A 27,665-nucleotide genomic window follows, 5' to 3' on the forward strand; every position below is an offset into this window, starting at 1 on the left:
GATGATGATGTTTTTGTTAATGCTGGATTGCGGATTATTTTATATTGTGTCTTGAATTTTGAACCTTGTTCTTTCTATGTTGTACACCACTGTGAGTCGCCCCCGGGCTGAGAACAGCGGTATATAAGCAAAGTAAATAAATAAATAAATAAATAATGGAACATACCAATGATGTGCAAGGAGGTGGAAGGGAAAATCTCTCCTGGCTCCCTCCATCTCTTTGTGCATCATTGGTATGTTCCAGGAAGTATGCAGGGAGGCCTAATGGCAGTCTGGTAAGTTTTTAACAATTTTAGGGCTTTTTTGGGGGGAGGGGTTAGGAAGAGGGTGAGTGCCATATTTATTTATTTATTTATTTATTTGACTTGTATACCTCCACTCCCAATTTGGCTTGGAGCGGTTTACAGCAGTAGATTAAAACAATACAACCAACTTTAAAATACAATAAAAACGAGAACCGACATAGTCCCAAGTTATTCACCCAATGAAAGCTTGTCGGAAAAGAAAGGTCTTAAAGGCTTTCCGAAAAGCAAGTAGCTCTTGGATGGTTCAGGTTTCAACTGGCAAGGCATTCCATAAATAAGGGGCCACAATTGAGAAGGCTCTCTGCCTAGTAGAGGACAGATGTCCGGATGTTGGGGACTTCAAGCAAATTTTGGTCCTCGGACCGAAGTAATCTCTGCGGTTGGTAGGGGGATAAGCGGGCCCTCAGGTACACCGGCCCCAGACCATATAAGGCCTTAAAGGTTAGTACCAGCACCTTGAAAGTAATCCGGTACTCAATCGGAAGCCAGTGCAGCTGTTGTAGAATTGGGGCGATACGACACCTCGCCGGCACCCCAGCGAGAAGACGAGCCACCACATTTTGCATTTTTGAGCTCCACAAGGCCAAAAGGTGTGAAATGGGTGTGTGAACAGCCCCCCCAGGTAGTCCCAGGACTACCCGGCAGTCTGTCGCCACAGGACCCATAGCCCATTAGACCCGCGCCTTTCACAAACATGCGGGTCTAATGGGCTATCAAATTAATTTGGGATATAGTAGAGTTTTCCTGCTTTGTCTTGAATTAACCCTCTTATACTGGCGGCATCATTTGGATGGTCCCATCGTCAGGGGATTTTTGCCTGAATTAACAGGATTTCGGCTTTCTGGACTGGGATCAGATTTCACCACACAACAGTTGTCCTCTTTCCGGTTGTTTTATATTGGAAATAAATAAATGTGATCCTAATACATTTTTGTTTCATCTCTTCATGCTCTACCTTGTTATCCAATGGTTTCTTCATTCACCCCAATCTGAGAAACAAGAGGGTCAAAAGGAATGTTACAGTAACTACAGATGAATCAGTTGCACATAAAATATATACCTTATTTTATAATTTATGATACTTTGCTGAGAAACCTATTGTCAATTGATGCACCTGAAATAATCATGCAACACAGTAGGATGTTATACTAATGCATGCCAACCAATTTAATGCATTTTGTATCCATCCTCGCATTTCATACCTCCGTTGCTCTGGTAGGTGAATTTGCCTCATTAAAATGACACATTGGAGATTTATGAAGGGTCATCATTTATAATGAAAAGGCTTATAATGAAAAGTTTAGCACCTATTATAAGGAGAGGGCTAGTGATAATTTTCAGCATATCATTAAAGTACCCAGTGAAATCATTCAGAATATGCTCAGATTCTCCTTTCCAAACACCCATGTCAAATTATAGGCATAATGAACTGTAACTACATATAAATGAGAGAAGTAGACCAACCACCTCTCCACATGGGACATTTTTGCCCCATTTTGCTGCTTTGTTGCGTGGCAAGGATGGGGCCTGCTGTATGCCATCACAAGATACACAACTGGTGCTGCCCACATTCCTCCTAATGTGGAGGGAAAGCAATGAAAGTTGCTTCCTCCACCACTATGTGGAGGAAAGTGTAGTTTATGTAGCTCCAACGGAGCTACATGCACTTTCCTCCTCTTTTCCCCATATGATAGGGGAAAGTGCAGGGGGCAATAGGGACAGGGTGCCAATGCATGTGATGGGGAAAAGGAGGGAAGGTGTGGGGCCCAACAGGCTGCCCCATGCACCTTCCCTTTTGCTGGCCATTGCTGGCACAATGGCACAGCCCAAAAGGGCCATGTGAAGAGGTCCCAAGTATGTTTTATAAGTTCCAGAGTCATTGTTTTATATTATCCTGAACATCAAGCATTGAAAAATAACAACAGTGAAATAGCAAGCATTGTTTCTAGTAAACTAAAAAGTCCATCAGGTATTATATCTAGTGAAGACTATTTCTCTCCAGTCAATCATTTTTAGAACATTCAAGTCACATTAAGCTAACAGCAATAAATTCCAAAGTGTCATAAGCTAGTTCTGAAATGAAAGTAAAAAAGATAGCTATGTGTGGAAAACTAGTTAGTTGCCGACAACTCAGCCAAGGTTGGTTCAAGCACACATTTTCTTTTCTTTACTTTTTATTTTATAAATGTAAAAATCCAGTCCAGGATCATTGACTAAATTAAGAATATTACAATGTTCTAAATTCAGAAAATGCATGAGCATCTTATGTGTGAAAAAAAACTTCCAAAATGACAATTTCAGAAATAATTTTTGGTATACAGAGAGAAAATGTTGGCATAATATTGGAATTATCCTGTTGAGTGCAATTTATCACACATTAGCATTACATTGAAAGCCAGCATGTTATAATGGTTTGGGAGTTAGGCTCAGAGATTGGGAGACCAGGGTTTCAATGCCTGCTCAGCCACAGAAACCTACTGAGTGATCTTGAACAAATCACATTCTTTCAGCATGAAAAAGGCAAGGGGAAACCCCCTTCTGAACAAATTCTGTCAAGAAAACCTTTTGATCGCGTCCCTAAGAAAGTATGGATCCACCTAACAATGTTCTCATTTTTTCCACATTTAATCAGTTTGCTAATCAAAAGCCAGATAAATGACATTCACAGCATTCCCACCATCTACTTAAGTAACCTGGTTGAAACTATATTGATGACCCACCATGGAATAAAGAGACCAGACACAGAAAACTGGGCAATACACAGGCAATTTTATTGACCCAAACTAATGACATCACCACACTAGTGTTTTCAAGAGTAGGCATTTATGCCCTCTTTCAATTCTGTGGCTGCCTCTTGCAGAATCCTGGGGCTTGTAATTTAGGCAGGGGTCTTTGAAATTCTCAGCCAGAGAGGTCCTGTTCCTCCCTATGCTACAAACCCTATAATTCTGCAAATGGCAGCTATCCTTATTGAACAGCAGCCCCAGGAGTCTCTTTCATTATTCACTTGCCTTGATCATATATGAAAACCACCTTTTATTGCTCTTTGCTTGTCAAGCCAGTCTTAGCCCATTGTGAGCTTGTTTTCCTTATAGTATTCAAGCAAGCTTGGGCTACTCTTCCTTGGTGATTCATCCATTCTTCCATTCCTTATACATAATATTCCTTTTTCTTTTCACTTCTTTGTTGAGTTTGCTGTGCAGTCGCATTGGCTTTTTGAGATTTCCCATTTGTCTTTTTCCATGGGATGATTTCTGATTGTGATGTTGGAAACTCATTCTTCAAGAACTCCCGGACTTTCTGGGTGTCTTTTGTCTTTGATATTTTGAGTCATGGAATTCCATCAGTATTTCCCCTACCCTTGTTAAAATCAACATTTCTGAAACCCAATGCCTGTGTTTGTGTTCTCCTTTGTCCTATCTCACAATTGTAAATTTTAGTATTATATGGTCATTTCCTCCTAAAGTACCAACTCCTTTGATTACAGTCACCAACTTCTTCCTGTTGGTAAGGACCAGGTCCAGGGTGTTGAATCCCTTATTCCTTCTTCCACATTTTGAAACAAGGAATTGTCAGGATCTACTCCCAAGAAAGTCTGCATTGGGTTGCAGATCACATCTTGCTGCTTAAACAATTTGAGCTGTTTGACTAAATGAGGTTTAAATTTCAGCCTGACAAATCTACTATTCTAATTTTGCTCATTTCACTTGTGAAGTTATAGGCTTCACACAAGCAAAAACAAATATCTTCTCCGAAAATTAAGCAAAAGGGAGCTATCTGAAAGAGATACCAGGTTCTTCAAAAAATATAAAAATTGAGACTTGTGTTAAGTCACATATGACATATGCCATTTTTAAAGTGAACCTATCACAAGGTTTTCTTGGTAAGATGTGTTCAAAGGGGTTTGTAATTATTGTCTTCTGGGGCTGAGAGTATGTGACTTGCTCTAGGTAACTCATTGAACCTTTGAACTCCAACATTTTCCCATGGAATGAATCCAGATACCATATATCTCAAGGAAACATTTAGGATACAGTTCTCTACTCATGTGGACATGTCCTAGGAAACTTCTGATGAATTAGAAAATTCATTTCCATGGTTATCAGTGACACTTCAACATTGGAGGAAGAGATCACCAATCCTTGTTTATCAAATTCAAAGGCTGGTGTGATGATTGACCTCCAAGGTTAAAACATGTAACATCCAAAAGAAAGTTGCAATCTGGGATGTGGAGTTGGGCAGGACAGGCTGGTGAGGACACTGATATCTTGGATTCCAGATCACTGAGCCCACAACTATGTCCCTAAGGATGTTATCAGATCCTAGCATTCCCCATCCTAGCATGCTGTCAGGATAGAGCCAAGATGGAGTCCAACTGAACCCATTATATGATGCAGGGCTCCTTCCGCTGGGGCTCCATCAGGCTTTGTTGGGCTCCATCCAGGCTCCATTCTGGCAGCATGATAAAAGGAAGCTGTGAGGATATGGATAACTACCCATACCCTCTTTGTAGAAGCCATTGGCAGCACAAGAGAAAGCCGGGGACAGCCAGGAAATGTGAGATGGCAATCCATGACCAATCATGGTAAGGGAATGAAGCTGGGGACTGCCCCATAATTTTCCCCACTGTCACCTGGCTTCTGGATCTCCATATGATGAGGACCCAAAATAAAGAGGAATTATGTTATGACTACTTCCCACTGCCACCATCTGCAAATGAGAAAACCCTGTAGAGAAAAAGAAAAGAGCTGAAAACCAATTTTGTTACTTTCATTCCTCCATCAAGAGAACTGGGACCTCTCATATTAGAATATATCATATGCTAGGCTCATTTTTGCATATTTTCTGTTTATCTTAGTACATAAACCAGATTATAACTTTTCCCAAGTAAAAGAAACCACCAAGAAATCTTACATTTGTTGGCATTTTACTCTAGTGTGCTGGGTGATTATACCAATTCCTAATCAATATCATAAATTCCTAACTCCAGTGTCCCCCTTGAAGTTAGATGTATATTTTAAGAGCTAGTTACATGTGATACTAAAATCATTGCTGCAATTATATCGTATTTTTGTTAGTAGTACATATGGGATACAGAAATGGAGCAAAACAATTGAGAAGAGGTTTTACCTTTCCTTCCCTAATAATATTATCTCTAAAAAAAAACACACACACAGTTCCAAGCTGTAGAAAAAAAATCATTAATGCTGTTGGTCTTTGCTTCTTCTGGAACTCTGATGCAACGCTGATAAAATCGTTCCAGAAGTCAAGAGCGACATTTGTAGATGGCCCAAGATACTTTTTTATAAAACTATTGGTAAGCCAATAGCTTTATAAAGAAGTATCTTGGTATCTCTAAAAATCCTTGAACACTCTGCTTCAATCAAAAAAATGCTATGCTCTTAGAACTCAGATTATGATACATTTCAGCGTCAATATCGACTTTTGTGGAGAGGTGGCTGCCTAGGTAGTGGAAATGGTCAACATATTCTCACATTACACCATGTTTATTTCTGGCCTTGCAGAGGGATTGATTGATTCCTGCTGATTTTCTCAATGTTCAGTGAGAGGTCAAGCTTTTTATATGCTTCTGCTTGTAGGTTTTCCTCTTACCTGTACAGCTTGTAGGTCTTCTTCTAAATGGGCACAGACTACATTGTTGTCAGCATATTGGAGTTCTATAACATAAATTATTGTGACCTTATTTTTGGCTTTCGGCCTGGTGAGGTTAAAGAGCTTTCCATTTGTCAAATATGTGATTTCGACATCAGTAGGAAGCTTCTTGTCAACAAGGTGTAGAATAATTGCTGTGGAGCAATTCTTCCCTGTTTGACAGCAGATCCCACCCTAAACAAGTCACTTTGTGAGCCAATGCTGTCCAAGACTGCTATCATCATGTCATCATGGAACTGCCGCAGGATGTTCACAAATTTATATATTTTATTTATTTACCACATGTATATCTCATTATTCTCACCCTAAAGGAAACTCAGGGAAGCTCACAACAGATTTATCACATCTGTCAGGGATGCTTTAAATGTGATTTTCCTGCTTCTTGGCAGGTGGTTGCACTGGATGACCCATGAGGTCTCTTCCAACTCAATGATCTATGAGTCTATGATTCTATCAGGGCATCTGATTTTCAGGACTATAGTTCAAAGAGCATTACAATTCACTATGTTGAAGGCCTTTGCAAAGGTCAATGAATGCCATGTATGGAGGTTAATTTTGTTCCCTGCATTTTTGTCCTTTAGAAATTTGGTTCCATCTCATGAATGTAGAGTGCGTGTTCCATAATTTGTTGGGCCATAAATAACCTTTGTGGCTTGAAAGAATCCCTGTGCATCATGGACATCTGCAAAGTGTTGGATTTCTGGAGTCTTTTTGTCCACCAGATGTTCTTTAATTCTCTAGTCTTTCATTGGACCTCAACTTTTGCACTACCATGGTTCCTATTCTTAGAATCACTGTTGATGTCTCTTTGCCATATTTGGAATGCTTTCTTTTTCTTATTAATTATATATTAAATCTCATTATTATTATTTTCATTAAACCAGACTTGACGTTTCTTAGTTTGGTATCCAATTGTTTCTTTACAGGCTGTAAAGGTCTTCAGATTATTCCAATGATCCTCAAAATAAAATCACAGAGTTTGAAGAGACCTCTTGGGCCATTCAGTCCAACCCCATGCCAAGAAGCAGGAAAATCACATTCAAAGCACCCCTGACAGATGACCATCCAGCCTCTGTTTAAAAGCCTCCAAAGAATGAGCCTCCATTAATCTCCAGGGCTGAACAGCTCTCACAGTTAGGAAGTTCTTCCTAATGTTCAGGTGAAATCTCCTTTCCTTTAGTTTGAAGCTATTGTTCTGCATCCTAATCTCTAGGGCAGTAGAAAACAAGCTCGCCCCCTCCTCCCTATGACTTCCCCTCACATATTTTTACATGGCCATCATGTCTCCTCTCAGCCTTCTCTTCTACAGGCTAAACTCACTGAGCTGTTTAAGTCACTCCTCACAGGGCTTGTTCTCCAGACACTTGATCATTTTAGTCACCCTCCTCTGGACACATTCCAGCTTGTCAACATCTCCCTTCAATTGCAGTGCCCAGAATTGGACACAGTGTTCCAGGTAAAGTCTGACCAAGGCAGAATAGAGGCGTAGCATGATTTCTCTGGATCTAGGCACTATATTCCTATTTATGAAGGCCAAAATCCCATTGGTTTTTTAGCCACCACATCCCATTTTTGGCTCATGTTTAACTGAAAGAAAGAAAGAAAAAAAGAAAAAAATACCAACACAATCGGGGGGGGGGGACACAAGGGGGAAGGGGGAAGGGGGAAGGAGAGTGGTAGGATAGGGGCAATTGTCTTCCAGTCCATTCCACGGGGAGTTTTCACTTTCTTCTTAAAGCTTTCCTAGTACATACTAAGATTAAACTATTCTATCTGTACAGTTAGTCTTCTCCTGTCTTCTTGAGTATTAGTTATCCTTCCCAATTTGGTGTCATCCACAAACTTGATGATCACGTCTTCTAACCCTTCATCTAAGTCATTAATAAAGATATTGAACAGATCTGGGCCCAGAACATAACTACTCATCACTTCTTTCCAGGATTCAGAGGAAGCATTGAGGAGCACCCGTTGGGTTCGTTCACTTAACCAATTACACCTAACTTTGTTTTGCCTAGCCCACATTTGACTAGTTTGTCAGAAAGTCATGGGAGACCTTGTCGAAGGCTTTACTGAAATCCAGATATGGTACAGCCATCTTTCTCTGTCCAAGTCTATGTTTGGGAGTGATCATGATGGCAAGGGTGGATTGAATTAGTTGGTGGTCTATCCAACAATCAGCAGTGCTTGTCACGGCTCTTATAAGAACTACATCATGGCAGTCTCTGGCACATATAATTATGTAGTCTAAGAGGTGCTAGTGCTTTGACCAGGGATGCTTCCAAAATGTCTTAAACTTATTTTTCAGAGGAGTGTATATGTATCCATACATAAATATTAACTAACAACATATAAATTAAGAATAATTAACCTAACCTAACATGAAATAAAATAAGCGACTTGCCACTTTCTTACTGGAATATTAGGTACCTATTTAACTTAAATTCCCACTGGTACATAATTGTTTTTATTCCTTCAGTCATGTCAGTTAATCTGGTGCCAAACTGCTATAATTCTACAGATACATCTAATGCCATGCTTTTGAAAAAAGACTTTTGTGAAAGTTGCTCTAGGTTTCCCAAGAATTGGTTGGTGCATTCCATGCCAAAATTGCCTTACTAAGAGAAGAAATCAATACCAGTACTGTAGAAATTAATAACATTGGTTAAAGTAGCAACTTCTACAATATTGTTATAAATGACTTGGTTACACATTTAAGAATTTGGTTAAGAAAGGAAGAGTAGACAAATTAAAAAGACCACCATATCGATCTTACTGAATGCCCAGAAGATACCTTACTTCATGAAAGTCATGTTAAGTTTGCAGGAGGAGGAAAACTTCATTAAGAAAGTTAAAATTTAAGCAACACATTATAGAAAGAAAGAAAGAAAACACCCAATCAATGACCCCATTAATGCCCTAAAGCTTTCAAATGCTTTTAACCTGTATGCTAAAATTATGAGACCAGTTGCTTTGATTTTCCCTATGAACAGTTAGCCTTGCTGTTACCTCTTTATAAAGGCTACTTTGTCAGATTGTAATTATTACAAGTGAGTGATTACATTATGTGCATAATGATAATTTCCTATTATGCTCAAATTACTACATGAATGTATATATTCATGTTTAGCGTAGAAGTACAATTGGACACTAGCAGTAGTGCCAAAGATCATTATTACCTGACTCCAAAAACAAATTAAGCCAACTGGGCTGTCCTGCCATTAAGCAGCATGAGATTGTGACATCAGATGGATGGAAGATGCTGAGAACAGTAGGAATTCAACAGTGGGAATGGAAAGAACATTTGAAAATACAGTATTTGTATGAGCTAACAAAAATGGGAATTTTGAGTGAGGCAAATGGTAGATGGATGAGAATCTTCATATTTTGGGATGTATTCTTTATGAAAAATGCACAGAAAATTACAGACTCTCTGTGCAGAACAGTGCTTGAAATTACATTTTTCTGTTCCAAAAAGTCACAATCTACATTAGGTAGTAGTAATAATAATAATTATAATAATAATAATCTTTATTTATAGCCCCATCTCCCTAAGGAGACTCAGGGAGGCTTACAACAGTATAAAACACAATGGAAAACATTCAATGCCAGAAAAACATATAACAAATCAAAAAACAACTTAAATAAATATGACATAATACATTTAACACATTTAATGTATTAAATCCATTAAAAACGCTTAAAATCCAACTAAAATAATTGGGGTGAAGATGTTATACGGCAGAAGTCCTTGAAAACTGCACAGTTTTTATAAAGTTTTTCAGAGAAGAAAAATTAGAAAATTATTGATATTTCCTGTGGGAATCAAACTTATAAAATCTTACATCTGTAATTGACACTACTGTTTGTAGTATACAGCTTGTTGTAAACTTACGTCAAAGCCCTAAGAAGGATGTTGTCACATTAGCGATGCTGGAATAATGTTAGTAACCAGTGAAGTAATCTCTAGTACATGGAACAGTAGAGGAAAATATGCCCTCCTGGTGAAGTAATATCTTGTACATGGAGGAAAATATGCCCTCCGGCGCTCAGGGAGCATGCAACTACTCTGTTGTGCCAGCTCCACTAGCTGCCAGTTTGCTACTGAGCACAATTCAAAGTACTGGCTTTAGCCTATAAAGCCCTAAATGGTTTCAGCCCTGCTTACCTATCTGAGTGTATCTCTCCTTATGAACCATCTAGGACTCTAAAATCTTCTGGGGAGGCCCTGCTCTCGATCGCACCTCCTTCTCTGATGCATTTGATGGGGACAAAAGACAGGGCCTTCTCAACCCCTCAACTGTAGAATTCCCTACTAGGGATATAAGAGTGCCCCCCTCCCTTCTGACCTTTTGCAGAAAGGTTAAAACCTGACTTTAAAAGCAAACTTTCACTAATGCAGCATAATCTGGTAAATATGACATCATTGAATGACTTGACAATGCAATTGGATAATGACTTTGGTAAGGAGACGCATATGATAATGTGTTTTGGCTTTGTGCTGTTTTTATACTATATGCTAAATGTTTTAACAGAATTATCTATACAGAAAATAATGCAGATTGAACTGGATTATATGTGTCTTCACTGACTATATAATGCAGTTCAAACTGCATTATTTGGCAGTGTAGATCCATCTTTTGCCTAATAGTGCCAGTGCCTCATCAAACTCCAGTTACCATGATTCATAACATTGAACCATAACAGTTAAAGTGGTATCAAAATTCTACAGTGCAGAGGCAGCCCAGGTTGCCCATTTAGAGCCACTACCAACTGTCACAGTTGCACGTGCTGTCAAAGGCTTTCATGGCCGGAATCACTGAGTTGTTGTAAGTTTTTCAGGCTTTATGGCTATGTTCCAGAAGCATTCTCTCCTGAAATTTCACCTGCATCTATGGCAGGCCTCCTCAAAGGTTGTCTGTTGAAAACTAAGAAACTGGGGTTTTATATATCTGTGGAGAGTCCAGGATGGAGAAAGAACTCTTGGCTGTTGGAGGTAGGTGTAAATGTTTCAATTGGCCACCTTGATTAGCATTTAATGGCCTAGCAGTTTTCAAGGTGTGGCTTCTACTGCCTGGGGGAATCCTTTGTTGAGAGGCGATTAGCTGTCCCTCATTGTTTCTTGTCTGGAGCTCCCTTGTCTTTATTTACTGTTATGATTTTATAGTTTTTTAAATACTGGTAGCCAGATTTTGCTCATGCTCATGGTTTCTTTCCTTTTGTTGAAATTGTCCACATGTGTGTGGATTTCATTGGCTTCTCTATGTAAACTGACATGGTGGTTGTTAGCGTGGTCCAGCATTTTTGTGTTCTCAAATAATATGCTGTGTTCAGGTTGGTTCATCAGGCGCTCTGCTATATCTGACTTCTCTGGTTGAAGTAGTCTGCAGTGCCTTTCATGTTCCTTGATTCATGCTTGGGTGCTGCATTTAGTGGTCCCTAGTAGACTTGTCCAAACCTGTACGGTATATGGTAGACTCCTGCAGAGGTGAGAGGATCCCTCTTGTCCTTTGCTGAATGTAGCATTTGTTAGATTTTCTTAGTGGGTCTGTAGATTGTTTGTGGGTTGTGCTTCATCATCAGCTTCCCAATGCGGTCAGTGGTTCCTTTGATGTATGGCAAGAACACATTTTCTCTGGGTGGAATTTTGTCTTTACTCTTGTGGCTTGTTCTCGGCCTTGCAGCTCTTCTGATATCTGTGGTGGAGTATTCATTGGCCTGTAGAGCCCAGGCTCAGCTCATCTTGGAGGAGGAGGTTGTCACTGTTGGTATTGGGTAACATAATAAAGCATGTTTACAGTTTACTGGTAAATTAAGAAATGGGCTGGGGCAGATTGACTGCAGGTTTTCTTTTCTTTCCTCTACCTATTTGTCTGCACTTTCTGCTTTAATTTCTACAGGTATTGCCCCTTTACTATCTTGGAATGCCTGACCATCTTGACAAACCTTTCCCTAATTTACCAGTCTTTCCTTGTGAACACTGGAATTCCCTGTGGAGAGTAAACCCACTGAAATACCAAGCTCTGTAGTCTTTGAAATGCTGATTCAACATTTTCTTTAAAACTCTGGAAACCTGCCAAGCATCAAATATGAAGTCTCATGAATTACCTCCTCACTTTAGTGCAGTAATGTCAAAGGTCTTTAACTTCAGGGGTTCTGACTTTAAAAGACTTAATAGCAGCAAAACCGAATTGCAACAATAGATGGGCTGATAAAATGAATCTGTTGGATTTCTTTGGGAATTATTGCTCTTTCATCTCTTGTTTCTCTGGACCTTGGTCTGTTAACTTTTCTTCTTTAATAATAGCATGTTTCTTTGTAATACTGTATTTATATAGGGTTCTCATTCTTTTTCATTTTACTATTGCCACTGTTAATAGACAAACAATTATGTGTGTGTGTTGACAGAGAGCACTAGGAGGTAGACATCAGTTACCTGAATCTTGTGTTTTCTATCAAAAAGTACACTGCATACTTACTAAGGGGAAATGACATTGGGCTTAATTAGAGGTTTGAATAATGCAGCTCTCCAGATGTTGTTGGACTGCAAGTTCCATCAGCCCTGTATAGCTAATAGTAAAAGATAATAGGAGCTGCAGTCTAGAGGGCCACCTGATTCCAACCCCTGGTGTTTATCCAACATTACTTCTACCTAGAATTAAATTAGCTTTACAACCAATACATTTCATTTATTTCAATGACCCTACCTTAACTAGCACCCCATCTACATTGACCTTTTAAGTTCAAAATATGGCAGCTAGCCCAGACATGGGCAAATTTTGGCTGTGGGAGTTGAAGTCCAAAACACCTGAAGGGCTGAAGTTTACCAATGCCTGACGCTAGACAACGAGTGCTACGACAGCACAGCATGTTTAAATTACTTTAAACCAACATAAATGTCTGTGGAAAGTTCAAAAGAAAGCCCCTAATATGCATCGGCAGGGCAAAATTTGCTTTGCAGAACCCTGTGCAGACAATTAAAGTGGAATTGTTAGGTTTCAATTGCGTAGTACAAAGCACTAATAAGCACATGCACATTCTGAATTTTTTAAAAACCTTCACTATGCGGCTGTCTAGCTATGGATCCTGAAACCAGTTTGAGGCCAGCCTCTATGGTTGGCCTTCTTTTGGGCCTTAAACTGGCTCTAGGATTTCCTGTGTAGTGCTCCACACAGCAAAACTTCAATACCGGTTTGAAACTGACTTAAGTGATCAGTGTAGATGAGTCTTAGGACTAATATTGGATTCAGCCCATTATTCTCTGGTTATTTTCTTTGAAAATTAAAATATTGGGCATATTTTTAGTTGGGGGAGGTCTCTGCTTTCCATAAACTAAAATATAATATATCATAATAGCTTATAATAGCTTTGTGTATTTAAAAGAAAGTTTTCAAAAAAAAGGGTCTAAGGAAAATTTTGGTTGTATAATCAGACTATGTAGAACTGGGAGTATGTGCATGTGATAGCATTCTGGTAAAAGACCAGTGCTTGCTAATTTACATCATTAAAGAAGACCATCATTAAAAACATACCATAGATGTCACAGTGTAGTATTAGACACTTCTGATGGACAGATTTGCTGAATCTAAGTAGCTTTAAATCTAAGTAGCTTTATTTTTTGTCATTGAATTCCTCTCAATTTCCCTGTGGCCTTTAGTCTGTTTTCAAAGTAATTTACTCCAGTATTACTGCAGGTCCTACAAATGTTCTTCAGTTAATGGAACATCAATATTTTCATGAAAGCCCTTGGGGGATTATATAGAGTAGCCATAAAAATTAACTCCAGGGATTAACAGGAGACTTTAAGTCCAACACCATGAGCTATTTTTTTTTGTCTGTCACAGCCGTTTTACCTCTTCAGAGCACTCTGCAATAAATCAGTCTGTTCACCATAATGTACAGGATCTTTAAAAGATCTGGAATCAGTTTCCTACATTTAGGATGCCTCCATGACACTTTGCATCTCTAATAAATAATAACATGTCATTCTTTAAAAGTTCCTCTGCTAGAAAAAGTGTGCTTATAGATATTATTGATTTGACCTGGACTATGATTTGAATTTGCATGATTTTAAATTAATGTTTTCATAATTTAATGTTTTAATTGTAATTATTTATGAATCTGTTTGATGGCATCAAATGGTTGCCTGTTGTAAGCCTGATCCCCCCCCCCCCAGGGGGTAAAAAAGACAGGATACAAATATGTGAAATAAATATTATCATCCAATCAAAAATCAGTGGCCTTTTTGTGGACAAGGGACAACTATTCTACAACTTGGGAAAGTTACTTTTTAGACTATAATGTCCCAAAATGTCAGAACTTCAAAATTGTACTCTTTAGATTTCAAACTTTCCAATGTGCTTATCCAGCATGACCTTTTGGAACATTATAGTCTAAAAAGTAACTTTCCCAAGTTGTAGAATTATTTGATGAAGTCTTTGCTTATGTGTTCTAAGTGTTTGGAGCAAAGCCATGCTCAGTTTTTATAACCTTTCTTATGGGCCTTCTGTTGAGTAAGTTAGGAGAATTCGTTTAGCAGGAAAACACAGAATTTCCTGAAAAGTTCAGGCCAAGTCATCATGGGCACAACCATGTATTTGATATGTGCATGTGTTAGTAACAGTAAATGCAAAAAGCGGACATAGATATTTATAACCAGGTTAATATCTGATGTAAGATCCTCAAACTTGCTTTCTGATGTTTCTCTGCTTATATTATGGGTTTATCTTTTCTGGAGTTTCCTAAATTTTTAGACCTGCTGACTGTACTTAAGACAGAAGCAGAAGAACAACTGTTTAATCCACAGTGGCTTTTCTGTGTTGATTATCAATGCTGCGTCCAGCATTCAGTGTGTGTGTGTGCATGCAGGTGTGCACACATGAATGCACACACACAATCCCTCAGAATAGCATCACTCAAAAATTGTTATGAAAGTCATTTGGCCATTAGCAGCTTTCTAATGTCAGTAAAAATAGATAATGCATGATTATGATCAAATTGAAGTGATTTATAGAGGCTGCATTTTCAAGGGAGACAGCTGTATTGCCATAGCAACAACCATAGCATAGCTGGAGAGCCATGGGCCATTGTACTGGGTAAAGTAGAAAAATAACTGGAGAGGGAGAGAATTTGGATGTGAATTGTGGGGAGAAATCCACAGCAGTACCACAATATTAAGAAAAGAATGACGAAAGGCTGAAAGTTACACAGAGCTATGCCTTTGTTACTAGTGAGTAACACTAGGTAACTGCAGGTGCTTTTAAGGTTCGACACATACAATTGACACTTGTCTACACTGACTTCAAACCTCAATTTGGTCCAAAACCAGTCTTAGATGTCCAGATGATGTCCAGGGACTTCCAGACTGTAACAGGGGTAAAATGGGTTAACACAGTTTTACCCCATTATGCAAAGATGGAGAGTACGCTGGAGCAGCCCCATACTTCAGGGTTAGTATGGACAGCTGGAACAGCTCTAATCCAAACTGTTCTACTGTTCACATAGTCCAGCATCAACCTTCCCTTATCTTTGTGCTCAACGGCACAGAGGAAAGGGAAAGGACTGGCTCTATGCCATCCTCCCATGACCGTAGCTGATAGCCCCAGAGCTCTGGATTGCCCCATCCCCTTCTCCCTGCTTATGTTGGCACCTGTGCTGATGTCAGTAAAAGAATCTGGTGATGGTCAGGAACTTTCCTAGACCTCTGTCGCCATCTGGTGGCAGCAATGGGGACAACAAGGAAAGGTGCTCCAGAGGGATCAACCTACTGTGGGACACAGAGAGTGTAGCCCAGTTATGGGCAAGCCCATGCCCAGGGGTCTAATACAGACACTTTGGTTATTTTCTCCAGCCCTCTTCTGCCTCACTGTCCTCTCAACCTGAGAACACAGCGGCCAGATGTCAAATCCTCCTACTGGCAGGAGGATGTGACAGCCCACAAAGAAGAGGGTCGGGGCAGTCACACACATCTGGAGCAGTCACATACTAAGAGGGGGACCAGAGTAGACACACACACCTACCCAGGATTCTCACAAGAGTCCTGGGAGCCACATGTGAAATCCTACCGCCCCTGCCTCCACAGCCTCCCGCCCCACAGGAACACCTCCTCCACCCCCTGTGGCATTTATTCCCCAGTCTTCTCCTCAGCAACCTCAGTATTGAGTTGCCAAACTCTAGACTAATGGCTTGCTTAGACAAGTAAGAGAGGGAATGACAAAATGGGACTATCATCTTCCAGTTCACAAGGGAAGAGATAGGATCATCTGTAGTCCAATGAAAACATCAGGAAAACTCTTAGGCACATCCACCATAAGGTCACTCTATTTTTTGTTGGAAATAAGTTTGTTGGACAGCCATCACTGAACTTATTTTCTAAAGGGAAGATTAATAGGACACACTTTAAATGTTTAGCATAAGATTAAACACAACTCCAAGTGTCATAGCCTGTGGACATCAGAAGCAAAAGACGTGTAGGAAAAGTTTAAAATGCTAAATTCTTTCTCACGGCTTTGAATATAGTCAAGGTTTTTAATGGCTCAGAAAAACACCATTACTAATCTAGTGGAGAATTTACTCCAAAACTTCCTTTGAAGCAACACGATTCCAGTTATCAAGATGTACATTACATCAATAACATAAATCATGGCATTCACAATATATAGCTGAGATTAGCATATATTTTTTTCTTCCATTTTAAACGTAATCATATTTTTGCACATTGTGTTTCTCATAGTGTGAGCACTGAAAATGTGCAGTAAAGGATCTGAATTTGACTGAGAAGCAGGGCTTCTGCCACATATTCCTCCCCAAAGAACTGAAATAATAAAAAAATTACATACCTGATTTGGCAAAGAATGTCGTAATTAATCTTTTCTCATCCTGCTTGTTCAACTACTTTTAAAACTCCCAGTTCTTCCTTCCTCCCCCCCCCCCCCCACCGTCCCTACCTTCCTTCTTTGTCCTTGGCTTATTTCAATTGCAGCAAACTAAGTTCAAAGTGTTAAACTTGCTTGCAGTTACCCAGCAGAGAGGAGGGGATAAACACTTTCCCTTCCCAGTCAGCTTAATCAAAAGCAAACTGCTGCAGCCTCTCCTAACTTGGGCATTTTTCCTCTTTAATAACTTTTACTGTCACAGTTTTCGCCCATGAAATGTTGGCAACTATGAAATTAGGAATAGAAATCTTGACATGATTCATCATTACACAAGAAATGAGAAAACTGAAAAAGTATCTCCTTGCTATAAACAACAATAAGACAGAAGCTGTCAAGGTAGAGGCAAGGGTGTCAGACTGGGTGAAAAAAGCATTCAAGTTCTTGTGGTTAACTTTACCATATTTCTTGAAAGTGTGCCATACTGGAAAATGGTATAATTGCTTCCTTGTAGTAAAAATAGCAAAATTAGAATGGCTATTTGTAACTTAATGTTCAGTCAGTGTAACTTGTGCTGTATGTGTGTGTACATGCACACACCAGCACAGTTAAGTGGAAGGAGATACTGGTTTTGTCCACTAAAGTAGCAGCTAGGAGACAGCAGGAAGATGAGCATCTTTCATGGAATCATAGAGTTGGAAAAGACCTTGTGGGCTATCCAGTAGGCTTGTTTGATCATGGAAAAAATGGTTCAAAACTCATTTAGGATGTAGGGGGCACTGGCGATTCAGTTCAGAAATGATTTCTGAAATTTCCTGGAAAAAAAGTCAGAATTTTCTGAATTTTCTGAAATTTCCAAATCGCCTCATTAATGGTGGGCGCGATTGTGCAATATGTGAAAACTGCTTCCCCAAGGTAATTTTGAACAGATAGAAGCAGATTTGTAATTCTCACAAGCACTGTGTGTCTCCCAAAGCAGGGATGCCTCAAGGCAAGTAGTGTTGGGTGTTTCCCCAAGGAAATTTTGAACAGATAGAAGCAGATTTCTATCTCCCATAAGTAAAAAAGTACAAAAAAGTAATGTGCAACCCCAAACAGAGATATTATTATTAGAAATTATTATTACAAATCATTTGAAATTGTTAGCAGATAAGGGGATTCCGAAAGTCCAAAGGGACCTTCTGGGATCCCTTCTGGGATCTCTAGAAACTTTAATTCAATTGGCAGACAGTGGCAGGCAAGAAAAAAACACTTCTTCCAGTTGCCCTTTTGTGCTGCCCTGCCCTGTCCTTTTTCTCTTCCCAAGCAAACCTTGCAGGCAACAGGCCTGCTACCAACCGTTCTCTTCTCCCCAATTTGTTGTTCTCTTCCTTCCCTATCCATAACCGTGTTGCTCGGTCGCACCTTTCCCGCCCAAGCTGCCTTCCCAACCCGACCCGTTCACATCCCCTGCTCGCAATGAGTCCACGAGGCACATGCGGCTCTTCTTAAAGGGCAATGTCTGCCATGCCATAACCCCGCCCCTCCCCACATGGTTTCCCTTCATTGGCTGGAGGCAAGCATCCTGGCATACAAACTGCTGCTTGCCTTGCTGCGTGCTTGCCTCCAAATGCTGAGTAATTTCCAATTAACTTCCTGACTCGGAACAAAGATGGCAACAGTGGCTTTGAAAGGGCAAGGATACTTCCGGGTTCCCAAATAGCTTCGAAATTGCTTCAAAAGGGAATTTGATCTGAATTTAATCCGAATTCTGAGGATTCTGAACGGACTTAACCATGCCTACCATCCAGTCCAATCCCCTGCCAAGAGGCAGGAAAATCACCCTTAAAGCACCCCCGACAGATGGCCATCCAGCCTCTGTTTAAAAGCCTCCAAAATGAGCCTCTACCACACTCCAGGGCAGAGAATTCCACTACTAAACAGCTCTAACAATTGGGAAGTTCTTCCTATTGTTCATTTGAAATCTCCTTTCCTGTAGTTTGAAGCCATTGTTCCATGTTCACCCTTTGGGTTAGTTTACTTAACCAATTACAGATCCACCTCAATGGTGTTTTGCCTAGCCCACATTTGACTAGTTTGTTTGCCAAAAGGTCATGGGGGACCTTGTCAAAGGCTTTACTGAAATTCAGATACACTACATCCATGGCATTCTCTGCATCTACCCAGCTTGTAACTCTATTGTAAAAAGAGATCAGATTAGTCTGGCATGGCCTTTTTTATAAATCCATGTTAACTATTAGCAATGACCGCATTCATTTCTAAGTATTTTTAGACCACTTCCTTAACAATCTTTTCCAGAATATTGCATGGTATCGATGTGAGGCTGACCAGATGGTAATTGTTTGGGTTGTCTTTTTTCCCCTTCTTGAAGATAGGGACCACATTTGCACTCCTCCAATCTACTGGGACTTGTCCTGTTCTCCAAGAACTCTCAATTTCTCTTTAGGCTGGAGATCCAGGCATGTAGGCGGGGGGGGGGGGGGGGCTTGAGGGGCTTCAGCCCCCCCCCCCCGAAATCTCATGGTAGTTCGCGAAAAGACCTTACAGGTGCATTATTTAAACTGCTATGTTTATTCATATCATGATCTGATCACTATACTCAATATATCCCATATGCATGGGGGTATTGGGGTAACGATACAAAAGGTTTGCTAGGGTAGTCCGTCTTTTACTCAGACTCAGCACACACACACACACACACACACACACCCCGAATCGAAATCCTGGCTACGGGCCTGCTGAGATCTGTAGAAGATAAGGAATTCTAATAGGAATGTATCTAACTGATAGAAGATTTGCAAAGTATAAGAATGGGGACTTAAAATTAATGTAGGACAGATGAAATTGAGTCTTTAGATTGCTTTAAGCTTGGGTGTTTCAAAAGGACAGTGCAAAGTGCACGTTTAAGTCTTTCTGATGTTGATGTAATTTGACACCATTTCACTTGCAATCCTACAAGTATTTCCAGTTCAGCAAATGGTGATAATTTCATTTCAGTGTATTTTGCTAAGAGTTCATTGAATTCTTCATAGTCAAATTAGAAATAATTTGGAATTTAAATAAAAAACAAGGAAATTTAACTGGTGCAGACGAGAGAGGTCAGTTCATTTTTGGGTGAGAGCTTAGCATTTTCAAATTCATATTTAGGTTGAAAAAAGATATTGAAATATAAATGAGTTGCATGTTCAATAGAACCAAATTGACATATTCGCCTTAGTGAGCTTGGCAGTCAAGTGCAACATGATCTGTTCTTTGGGCCTCTTCATATCGGGAATAGTTACACCTATTGAATTTAACTGATGGATTTTACTGTGTTCAGTGGGACATATTCTCAGATAAGTGAATATATGATAACAGCTTCCAACATTGAATACTGCACTCTAAATCTAATAACTATCAACCACAAATAAAAATAAAAAGCAAGCCAAAGCAAATCCATCTTAACTGGAAACATTTTTAAAAAATATCAGATTCTATAGATGGGTGGGGTTATAATGTTTTCTTCCTCAACCACAAAAAAATACAGTGATAATAACCAAATGTCCTGCCTTCATAATGACTTCTCCATTCATTAACAACAGTATAGGCATTATATGTTTTTAAACGTTCTAATAGTAATCTTCATAAATAAAAGTTCCAGAATAATCATTCATACTTAGTATCACAGAGAAACTATTTCTCTGTTTCATGCATTGAAAGGTATCTGAGAATGAATATTAAAAAGTACTAACAATATACTGGAAAATGATATGTCCAGAGTTTAAACTAAAAAGATCTAATTAAAGATACAGAAAGCGAAATGGAGTTCTCTGCATACTACCGTAAGCATTAGCAAAGTAGAGTCTATGACCAACATTTGCTATGTAAATTATTTCTAAGCCAGGCTAAATCAATGAGTGTTGTTCTGTAGATGCTCATTCCAGGTTGCTCCATGGAATGACCTCAATTATACATGTCTTCATTGTGAAATTATGATTGCCGTTGGTAGGCTGCAGATGACAGCAGAGGAAAGATTTCCATGATAGAAGAGCACAAGTACTAATACCTGCTCAAATTAGCATGCAGGGCCTGCTATTGGAGACAACACAGCTCTTCTTGAAGATCCTCTGCTGGGAGGAAGGGAAGAAAAGGAAGGAAAGATGAGAGAGGGAAAGGCACACACATTTATGGACTTTAATTTAAACCAAAAACTTAGCAACTACCTCATCAGATAGGTCAATTTGGCGGTTGTATGGTACTTTCCCTTCATGTCATGTGAAAGGCATGGAGCCCTTCACATGACATACAGGCACTTCCGGTCATTGGTGAGCACCCTTTGGGATGGTAAATCAACTACTTACAAATCCATCTAACAGAAGGATAATTTAACCCACACTTTACTAATTTGTTTGCAGGAATATCATGTCATGTCAAATGCCTTATTGAAATCAAGATATGCCATATATATATATATATATATATATATATAGGCCTGTTTGATCAAGAAAAAATTTGTTTCTAAAATCGATTTGTAATTGGGGTGTTTTTTTGTTTCAATATTTAAAATATTTACAAAACTTTCCAAAAAAATGTTTTGTTATTTACGAAATTTCGTAAATATTTACAAAACATTTTGTAAGTGTGAATGTTGCAGTAATGGTCACCTTGATTAGCATTGAATGGCTTTCATTTCTCCCACCCTGGACATTCCATAGATAAACTCCATTTGCCTAGTTTCCAACAGACCTCTGAGGATGCCTGCCATAGATGTGGGCAAAATGTCAGGAGAGAATGCTTCTGGAACATGGTCATACACTCATACAGCCTCCTCCTCCTCCTCCTCCCAGCTGTGTTGCAGCCAGGAAGTGCCAGGAGGAGGAGGAGGAGGAGGGCGCAGGAGCCGGAGCCGATTGGATGGCGCGCGGAGGCCGGTTGTAAGGGTGAGCGCGCGCGCGCCATCCAATCGGCTCCGGCTCCTGCGCCCTCCTCCTCCTCCTCCTCCTGGCACTTCCTGGCTGCAACACAGCTGGGAGGAGGAGGAGGAGGAGGGCGCAGGAGCCGGAGCCGATTGGATGGCGTGCGGAGGCCGGTTGTAAGGGTGAGCGCGCGCGGGCCGGGCGCCCAACAGGCAGGGGTGGTGCTTGGCTCACTGGGTGTGCGCTCGCGCCGCCCCTTCGCCCCGCCCGCCCCATTTACTGCTGGGGTGCTTGGGAGCGCCGGATTGGCTCCCAGGCACCAGCAGCACTCAGCAGCCTCCATCCCATTAACGACACGAGCTGAAGCTCGTAAAATATATGGGGCTGCTGTTTCGATATTTTTAAACCCTTCCGGGTTTAAACATGTGTTTTGAAATCGCGTCGGATGTGGTAAAAATAACGAATTAATAACGAAATAACGAATTAACGAACGAAACCGCACAGGCCTAATATATATATATAGACCAGACTGTCATGGTTTGTTCCTGAGAAACCCATCATGACATTCCTTTCTCAATGCTCACAGACTGATCTACCTTAGAATCTTTACTGATATTAATGTCAAGTGAACTGAACAGTAATTGAGTATTTTTTCTTTTTTATTAAATTTTATCTACATTTCCCCTTCTGCGTAATCTGTTCAATTTCCCCAAAGTTGAACACAGTTTTGCTTATGTGAGAAGACCAAGGCAAAGAGGATGTTGATAAGTTCTGCCATTTCTCTATCACTTGTTAGCATTTTGCCATTTTCTCCACACAGTGTCCTTTTGTTGTGGACATGACCAGAAAACCCATTTTTTGTATTTATTTTTACCCTCTCTAACAAGTCAGAGCTCATTCTGCACTTTAATTTTTCTGAACTTATCCATTCACATGCTGATTTTTTGTTTGAATTTATCCTTGGTGATTTCCCACTTTTTCCTCTTCTTGTACATGTTCTTTTTAAATCTTAGCTCAGCTGAAATTCCTTTAGACATCCATCTGGTTTCTTTACACATATCCCATTTTTCTTTTTCATTGGAACTGTCTGAGATTGTACCTTCAATATTTCACTTTTAAGAAACTTCCATCCATCATGCATTTCATTCTCTTTTAGTATTCCTGACCATGGGATCACATCAAGTGTTTCCCTAGCTTTACTGAAATCAGCTAGAATGCATGTCTAACTATTCCTGGCTCCCCCTTTCTGCTGTACTACAAACTCAAGGAGAATATGATCACTCCCACCTAAGGATCCACCACTGCCACCCCATTAACCAAGTCATTATAGTTTTTTGGGATCAGACCTAAAACAGTTGATGGTGGATTTACTCTTCCACCATCTGGACCTCCAAGGTAAGTGAGGAATTTGTTGGATCTGATATTCTTACAGAGGTTTGTCTTCCAGCAAATATCAGGATAGTTAAAATCTTACATTACTATCACATCTCTCCTTTCTGAATGTGCAGTCGTATGTTCTAGGTAGACATCATCCAAGTCCTCAATCTGGCATGGTTTGTCGAAGATCCCCACAGTAATGTACCCTTTGTCCTCCAGCCACCTTAAATTTTTACCCAGACACTCTCATCTCACAGGTGTTAACTTACTTGACATACAATGCTGCTACTCCTTTTTTACTGTTTGGTCTATTTCCAGGAAATAGGTTATACCTTTGTATTACTACATTCCAATCATGAGATGCCAATAGTCCCACCAGGTTGCAGTGATGTGAATTATGTAATATTGTATGAAGAGTTCTAGTTCTTCATGTTTTTCCCATGCTTCCATTAATGTAGAGACATCATTCCTTCTAGCTCCTTTTTTATTGTTTTCCTCCTACTACTGCTGGATTCTTGTTATATTTATCCAGTTCTCTCTGTAGCAATTGAGCTGTTATCTCCACCACATAGTTGAATTCTGCCCTCAAGGATACTGTTTCCCTCCCCAACAAAACTTCGCTAAAAGCCCTCCTCATCACCATTGTGAGACTTTTAGTAAAAACATTCCTGCCAACTGCTATGAAATGAAAATCACTATGTCTACACACAAATACCCCCACTTTCCATTTTGTATATCTGTTTATGATTGGGCATCATCACCAATGAAATATGTCACCACTGAAACAATCAGAAAGGAACTGTATACTGATGAAGAAATTTTTTGAAATAGTTTGTAATTTTTCATAGCTTGGCTCAGTCATTAACCAGAATGGAGATTGCAGTCAAGAAATCAGAATAACACTAGGATTTATAAGGGCAGCTATGAAGAAAATAGACAATAAAAGTAATGTAGTGATACGTTGTTGGCTACTAAAGTTAGGGTGGTTTGTGCTATTCTGTTTCCCATTTCCATGTATGGTCCTGGTAAATGACATTAGACTTTCAAACCCAGTGGCAGACTGGGTCTAAAAATGTTGGTTGCAAGAAGACAAAGAGAGCCCGCCCACAACTATAAGGCTATCATTTTATTTTTATAAGAAATAAATGATTTTTTTTAAAAAAAATACATAAGCTAAAAAGGCACAATTGAAATTATTATTAAAGTAGTAAATCAACACAAACTTTACTTACATGCAGTAATAATATTGGGACTTCTGTTATATTTTCAAGCTACAAAAAGTTCATGAAAATGTTAGCATATTGCCATTGTAGATGCTGATACCATAGCCAGCCTACCACTGTTCAGCTCTATTAGAAGTCAAGCACCTATTATTTGTCCATAAGCATTAGCCATTCTTCTTCAGTTTGGCTATACCTGATCTCCATGTAATCCCTTAAATGTGACTCAACCTCAGCAACAAACACCCGCTGCTACTGAATGTGAAAAACTGCATTCCATCAATTGAGAAGCTAACAACATGCCACTACTGTTCAATAGGGAGAAGGCCAATGGTTTGGTCTATTTTTTTTAGGTCAACTGGAGCATTGATCAAAGCACTTTGCCCCAATCATAGGCCTAGGCTGTGTCAGCTTCACTGATCAGAGCTTCAGTGTGGCTACTTAATTTTTCTGGACATAAATGAAGGGAAAGAAATGTGAGGCAGCAAAGGGTATGTGATCAGATTACCCAGTGAGTCTATCCCTAATCAAAGTTTCTCTTAAAGGATAATCAGCCTTGACAAGTATAAAGAGGGAACCAGGTATTGTCCTAGAACTGCATTGCCTATAAAGGTTGTCCAAAACTCAAGACTGTGTGTAGCGAACACATTTCTCCTGGTGTAATGCCTTTTTAGCCAGTTGCTTCCTTAAAAGAGTGGTGTGTGTAAAGCACTGCTATTCTTGTAAAAGCGAACATAAGTGCTTGATCTTTCAACTTGGCAAAAATGTTACCTCTACAAAAATTCAAAGGGAAACAATTGAATTCCACTTACTATAATGCTATTTATTTGTTTGTTTTGATTCATTCAGATCACACCTCTCTTCATCAAAGCTTGGGCTCGCTAACTGTTGACATAAAGTATGTACTTAAACCCACAAAAATAAAAATATTTGAAATCATATTTTCTTAACAAAATGCAATATAAGTAAGCCCAACAGCTAAAAAGAAAAAACCATATCGATAACTTGCTTAATAGTGATGTCGCTTTGCAAAGTTCTGCCAAAATTTCATTTCAGTGATGTCAAGGATTGTTATTTCTCTCTCTTTTTTTCTTTTAACACCGTGGTTTCTTTTCAATTAGCAACATCCCTCCAGCCGCTCTTATAGAACAGCACAATCTACAGGCACAAGGTATACATGAATTCCAGAGGTGTCATGCCTCCTGGAATCAGTACATTTGCTGACTTGTTTCTTTGGCAGCTGTAGATTGGCTAAACATTGCAGTAAAGGAGATGTGAAGTGAACAACCCCCTACTTTTAAAAAATCCTCTCAACTTAATGGGCTATTAACTTGAAAGCTCAGTTTGTAGCATTTAAATGTAGCACAGATCCAAAGCCTTTCCTTTTTTGCCAGAGTCTTTGCTGCAGTGCCAAGAAGAGGCATCCAGGGAATGATAAAACTGTAAATGTTGCAGTTTTGACAATGCATCTTGATTGCCCTACCACTCCTTGCTGTTTCTAGGTGAAATGCTTAATAACAACTCTCTGCTTTTGATAGTAATTCCACCAACTCCCTGCCTGTATTGCCAGGCACACACGGCAAAGTGCTTGTTGTCATCTTCTACGATAATGATGTTAGAGTTGTTTGGGGGAGGGGGCGAACAGATGTCAGGATCCTAAGCAATACTTATCCCTGTGCAGGTGTTAATCAAATTCTAATTTTAAAAGGGAAAAGAAAAGTATTCTGATGGTTAAGAATTAGCCCATATGACTCAATTTACAATCGTTATCAGTTTTATAAATCTGTACAGTCATCTTTTGATGTTAAAAGGAATTAAAAATGACAGTTATTTATTCTTCTCCCTGAATATACATCCTGTATATTTCCACTCAGAGTTAATATTTTTTTTCCAGTCAGTCTTCTGTATATTTATAACAGCTCACTGACCTCAGGGGAAATTTTTCCTATGATGACATCTCCATGCTGGGGAAAATTGCAGAGTTAAATTCCAATGTTCCGTACAACTATTACATGTATAAAGCAGACATAGACAAGCTCTCAGAGTCTGATGGCAATTGTTCTGGGGGATACATTGGGAGCTGTTTTGGAAAAATTAGATTTTGTAATAAAACAAAATGAGGGGAGCACCACATTCAACAGAAGGATGAATGGTCCTGGGATTTCCAGGAGCAGTAATTCTCAACTTGGGAAAAGACAACAAAGGTTCTGAAGACTTCATGTAGCAAATGATATTAGGATTTTCCCAGTAACATATTACTGTATATACTGACATATACATTGACCTCATGTATAAGTCAAAGATAGGCTTAGGGATCAAAATTATAGATTTTGATATGACCCATGGATAAGTTGAGGTATATTCCACACAGAGGGGAAGGTACCAGTATTGTGTCAGGGAGGCAGCTGCCCCTGGTCACCACTGCCATTTTCCCATGCAGATATTCAAAAAAGCCAGAGGTGACACCACAGCAGAGGAAGTCAGTGCTTTATTCCTCAAAACAAAATAGGCTCTTGTTTTTAACCACTCTACTCAGAGAAGGGGATGTTTACCTTTGTTTGATAAGACAGGATTTAAGGTACAGCCCTCACATTTACCCTTGGAAAGGTTAACCCAACTTTTTGTGGTTGATATTTTGACTAACATGTCTAAACTTATGTAGTACATGAGTTTACAGGATATGTGATCAGTCTCAAAACATTTTATTAAAATTGAATCCCATCAATCACTTTCAGAACTTATCCAGTAGCATACTGGGATCCCAGATCGTTTTCTTCAAGCCTTGAGCTACTTAGACCGTTCGATCTGTGCCTTGAGTTTGCTTGAGCATTTTGTAAACAAAGGAGATGTGATTGGCAGAGGAAGGGTGACAGGTTCAAAGATGACAAACAAAATCCTGCTTGCTGGTGACAGAAGAATAGTATGCAGTGAAGACTTTTCTAAAGCTTTGAATAAGCTGAAATCCCTGTTGTGAAATCATGGGCAGGTACAGAGTCTCTGTGCCATCACTAAGCAAAACTCGAAGGCACACCAAATGATTTATAATGCTTTCTTCATGTTCAGAAAGACCTGTGTGAAATAGATTTCCTGAATGAAAAAACCCAACATCTTGAATAACTGAAATTCTATTGCATGTGTACATTTACAAAATTCTAAATCATTTTTATATTTTCTTACACAATTATTTGACAGTGTTTGAAGGCTGTTGAACAAGCACAACATCCATGGATTTCCCGTCCTTCAGTTCAACCATGCACAGCTTGAAAATATGCCCTTCCCTGAAAAAGACTAACCTTGATTTTGCCATTTTATATTAGGAACACTATT

At 39.5% G+C, this 27,665-nt stretch overlaps 1 protein-coding gene across 2 annotated transcripts in view; it reads left to right on the forward strand.

Moving 5' to 3' along the window:
- The window catches only part of FSTL4 (follistatin like 4), a 550,230-nt gene that overhangs the window by 449,311 nt on the left and 73,254 nt on the right, over positions 1–27,665 (forward strand). The window lies entirely within an intron of this gene.

Source organism: Anolis sagrei, chromosome 2, assembly GCF_037176765.1.
Source record: "Anolis sagrei isolate rAnoSag1 chromosome 2, rAnoSag1.mat, whole genome shotgun sequence".
Taxonomy (NCBI): Eukaryota; Metazoa; Chordata; class Lepidosauria; order Squamata; family Dactyloidae; genus Anolis; species Anolis sagrei.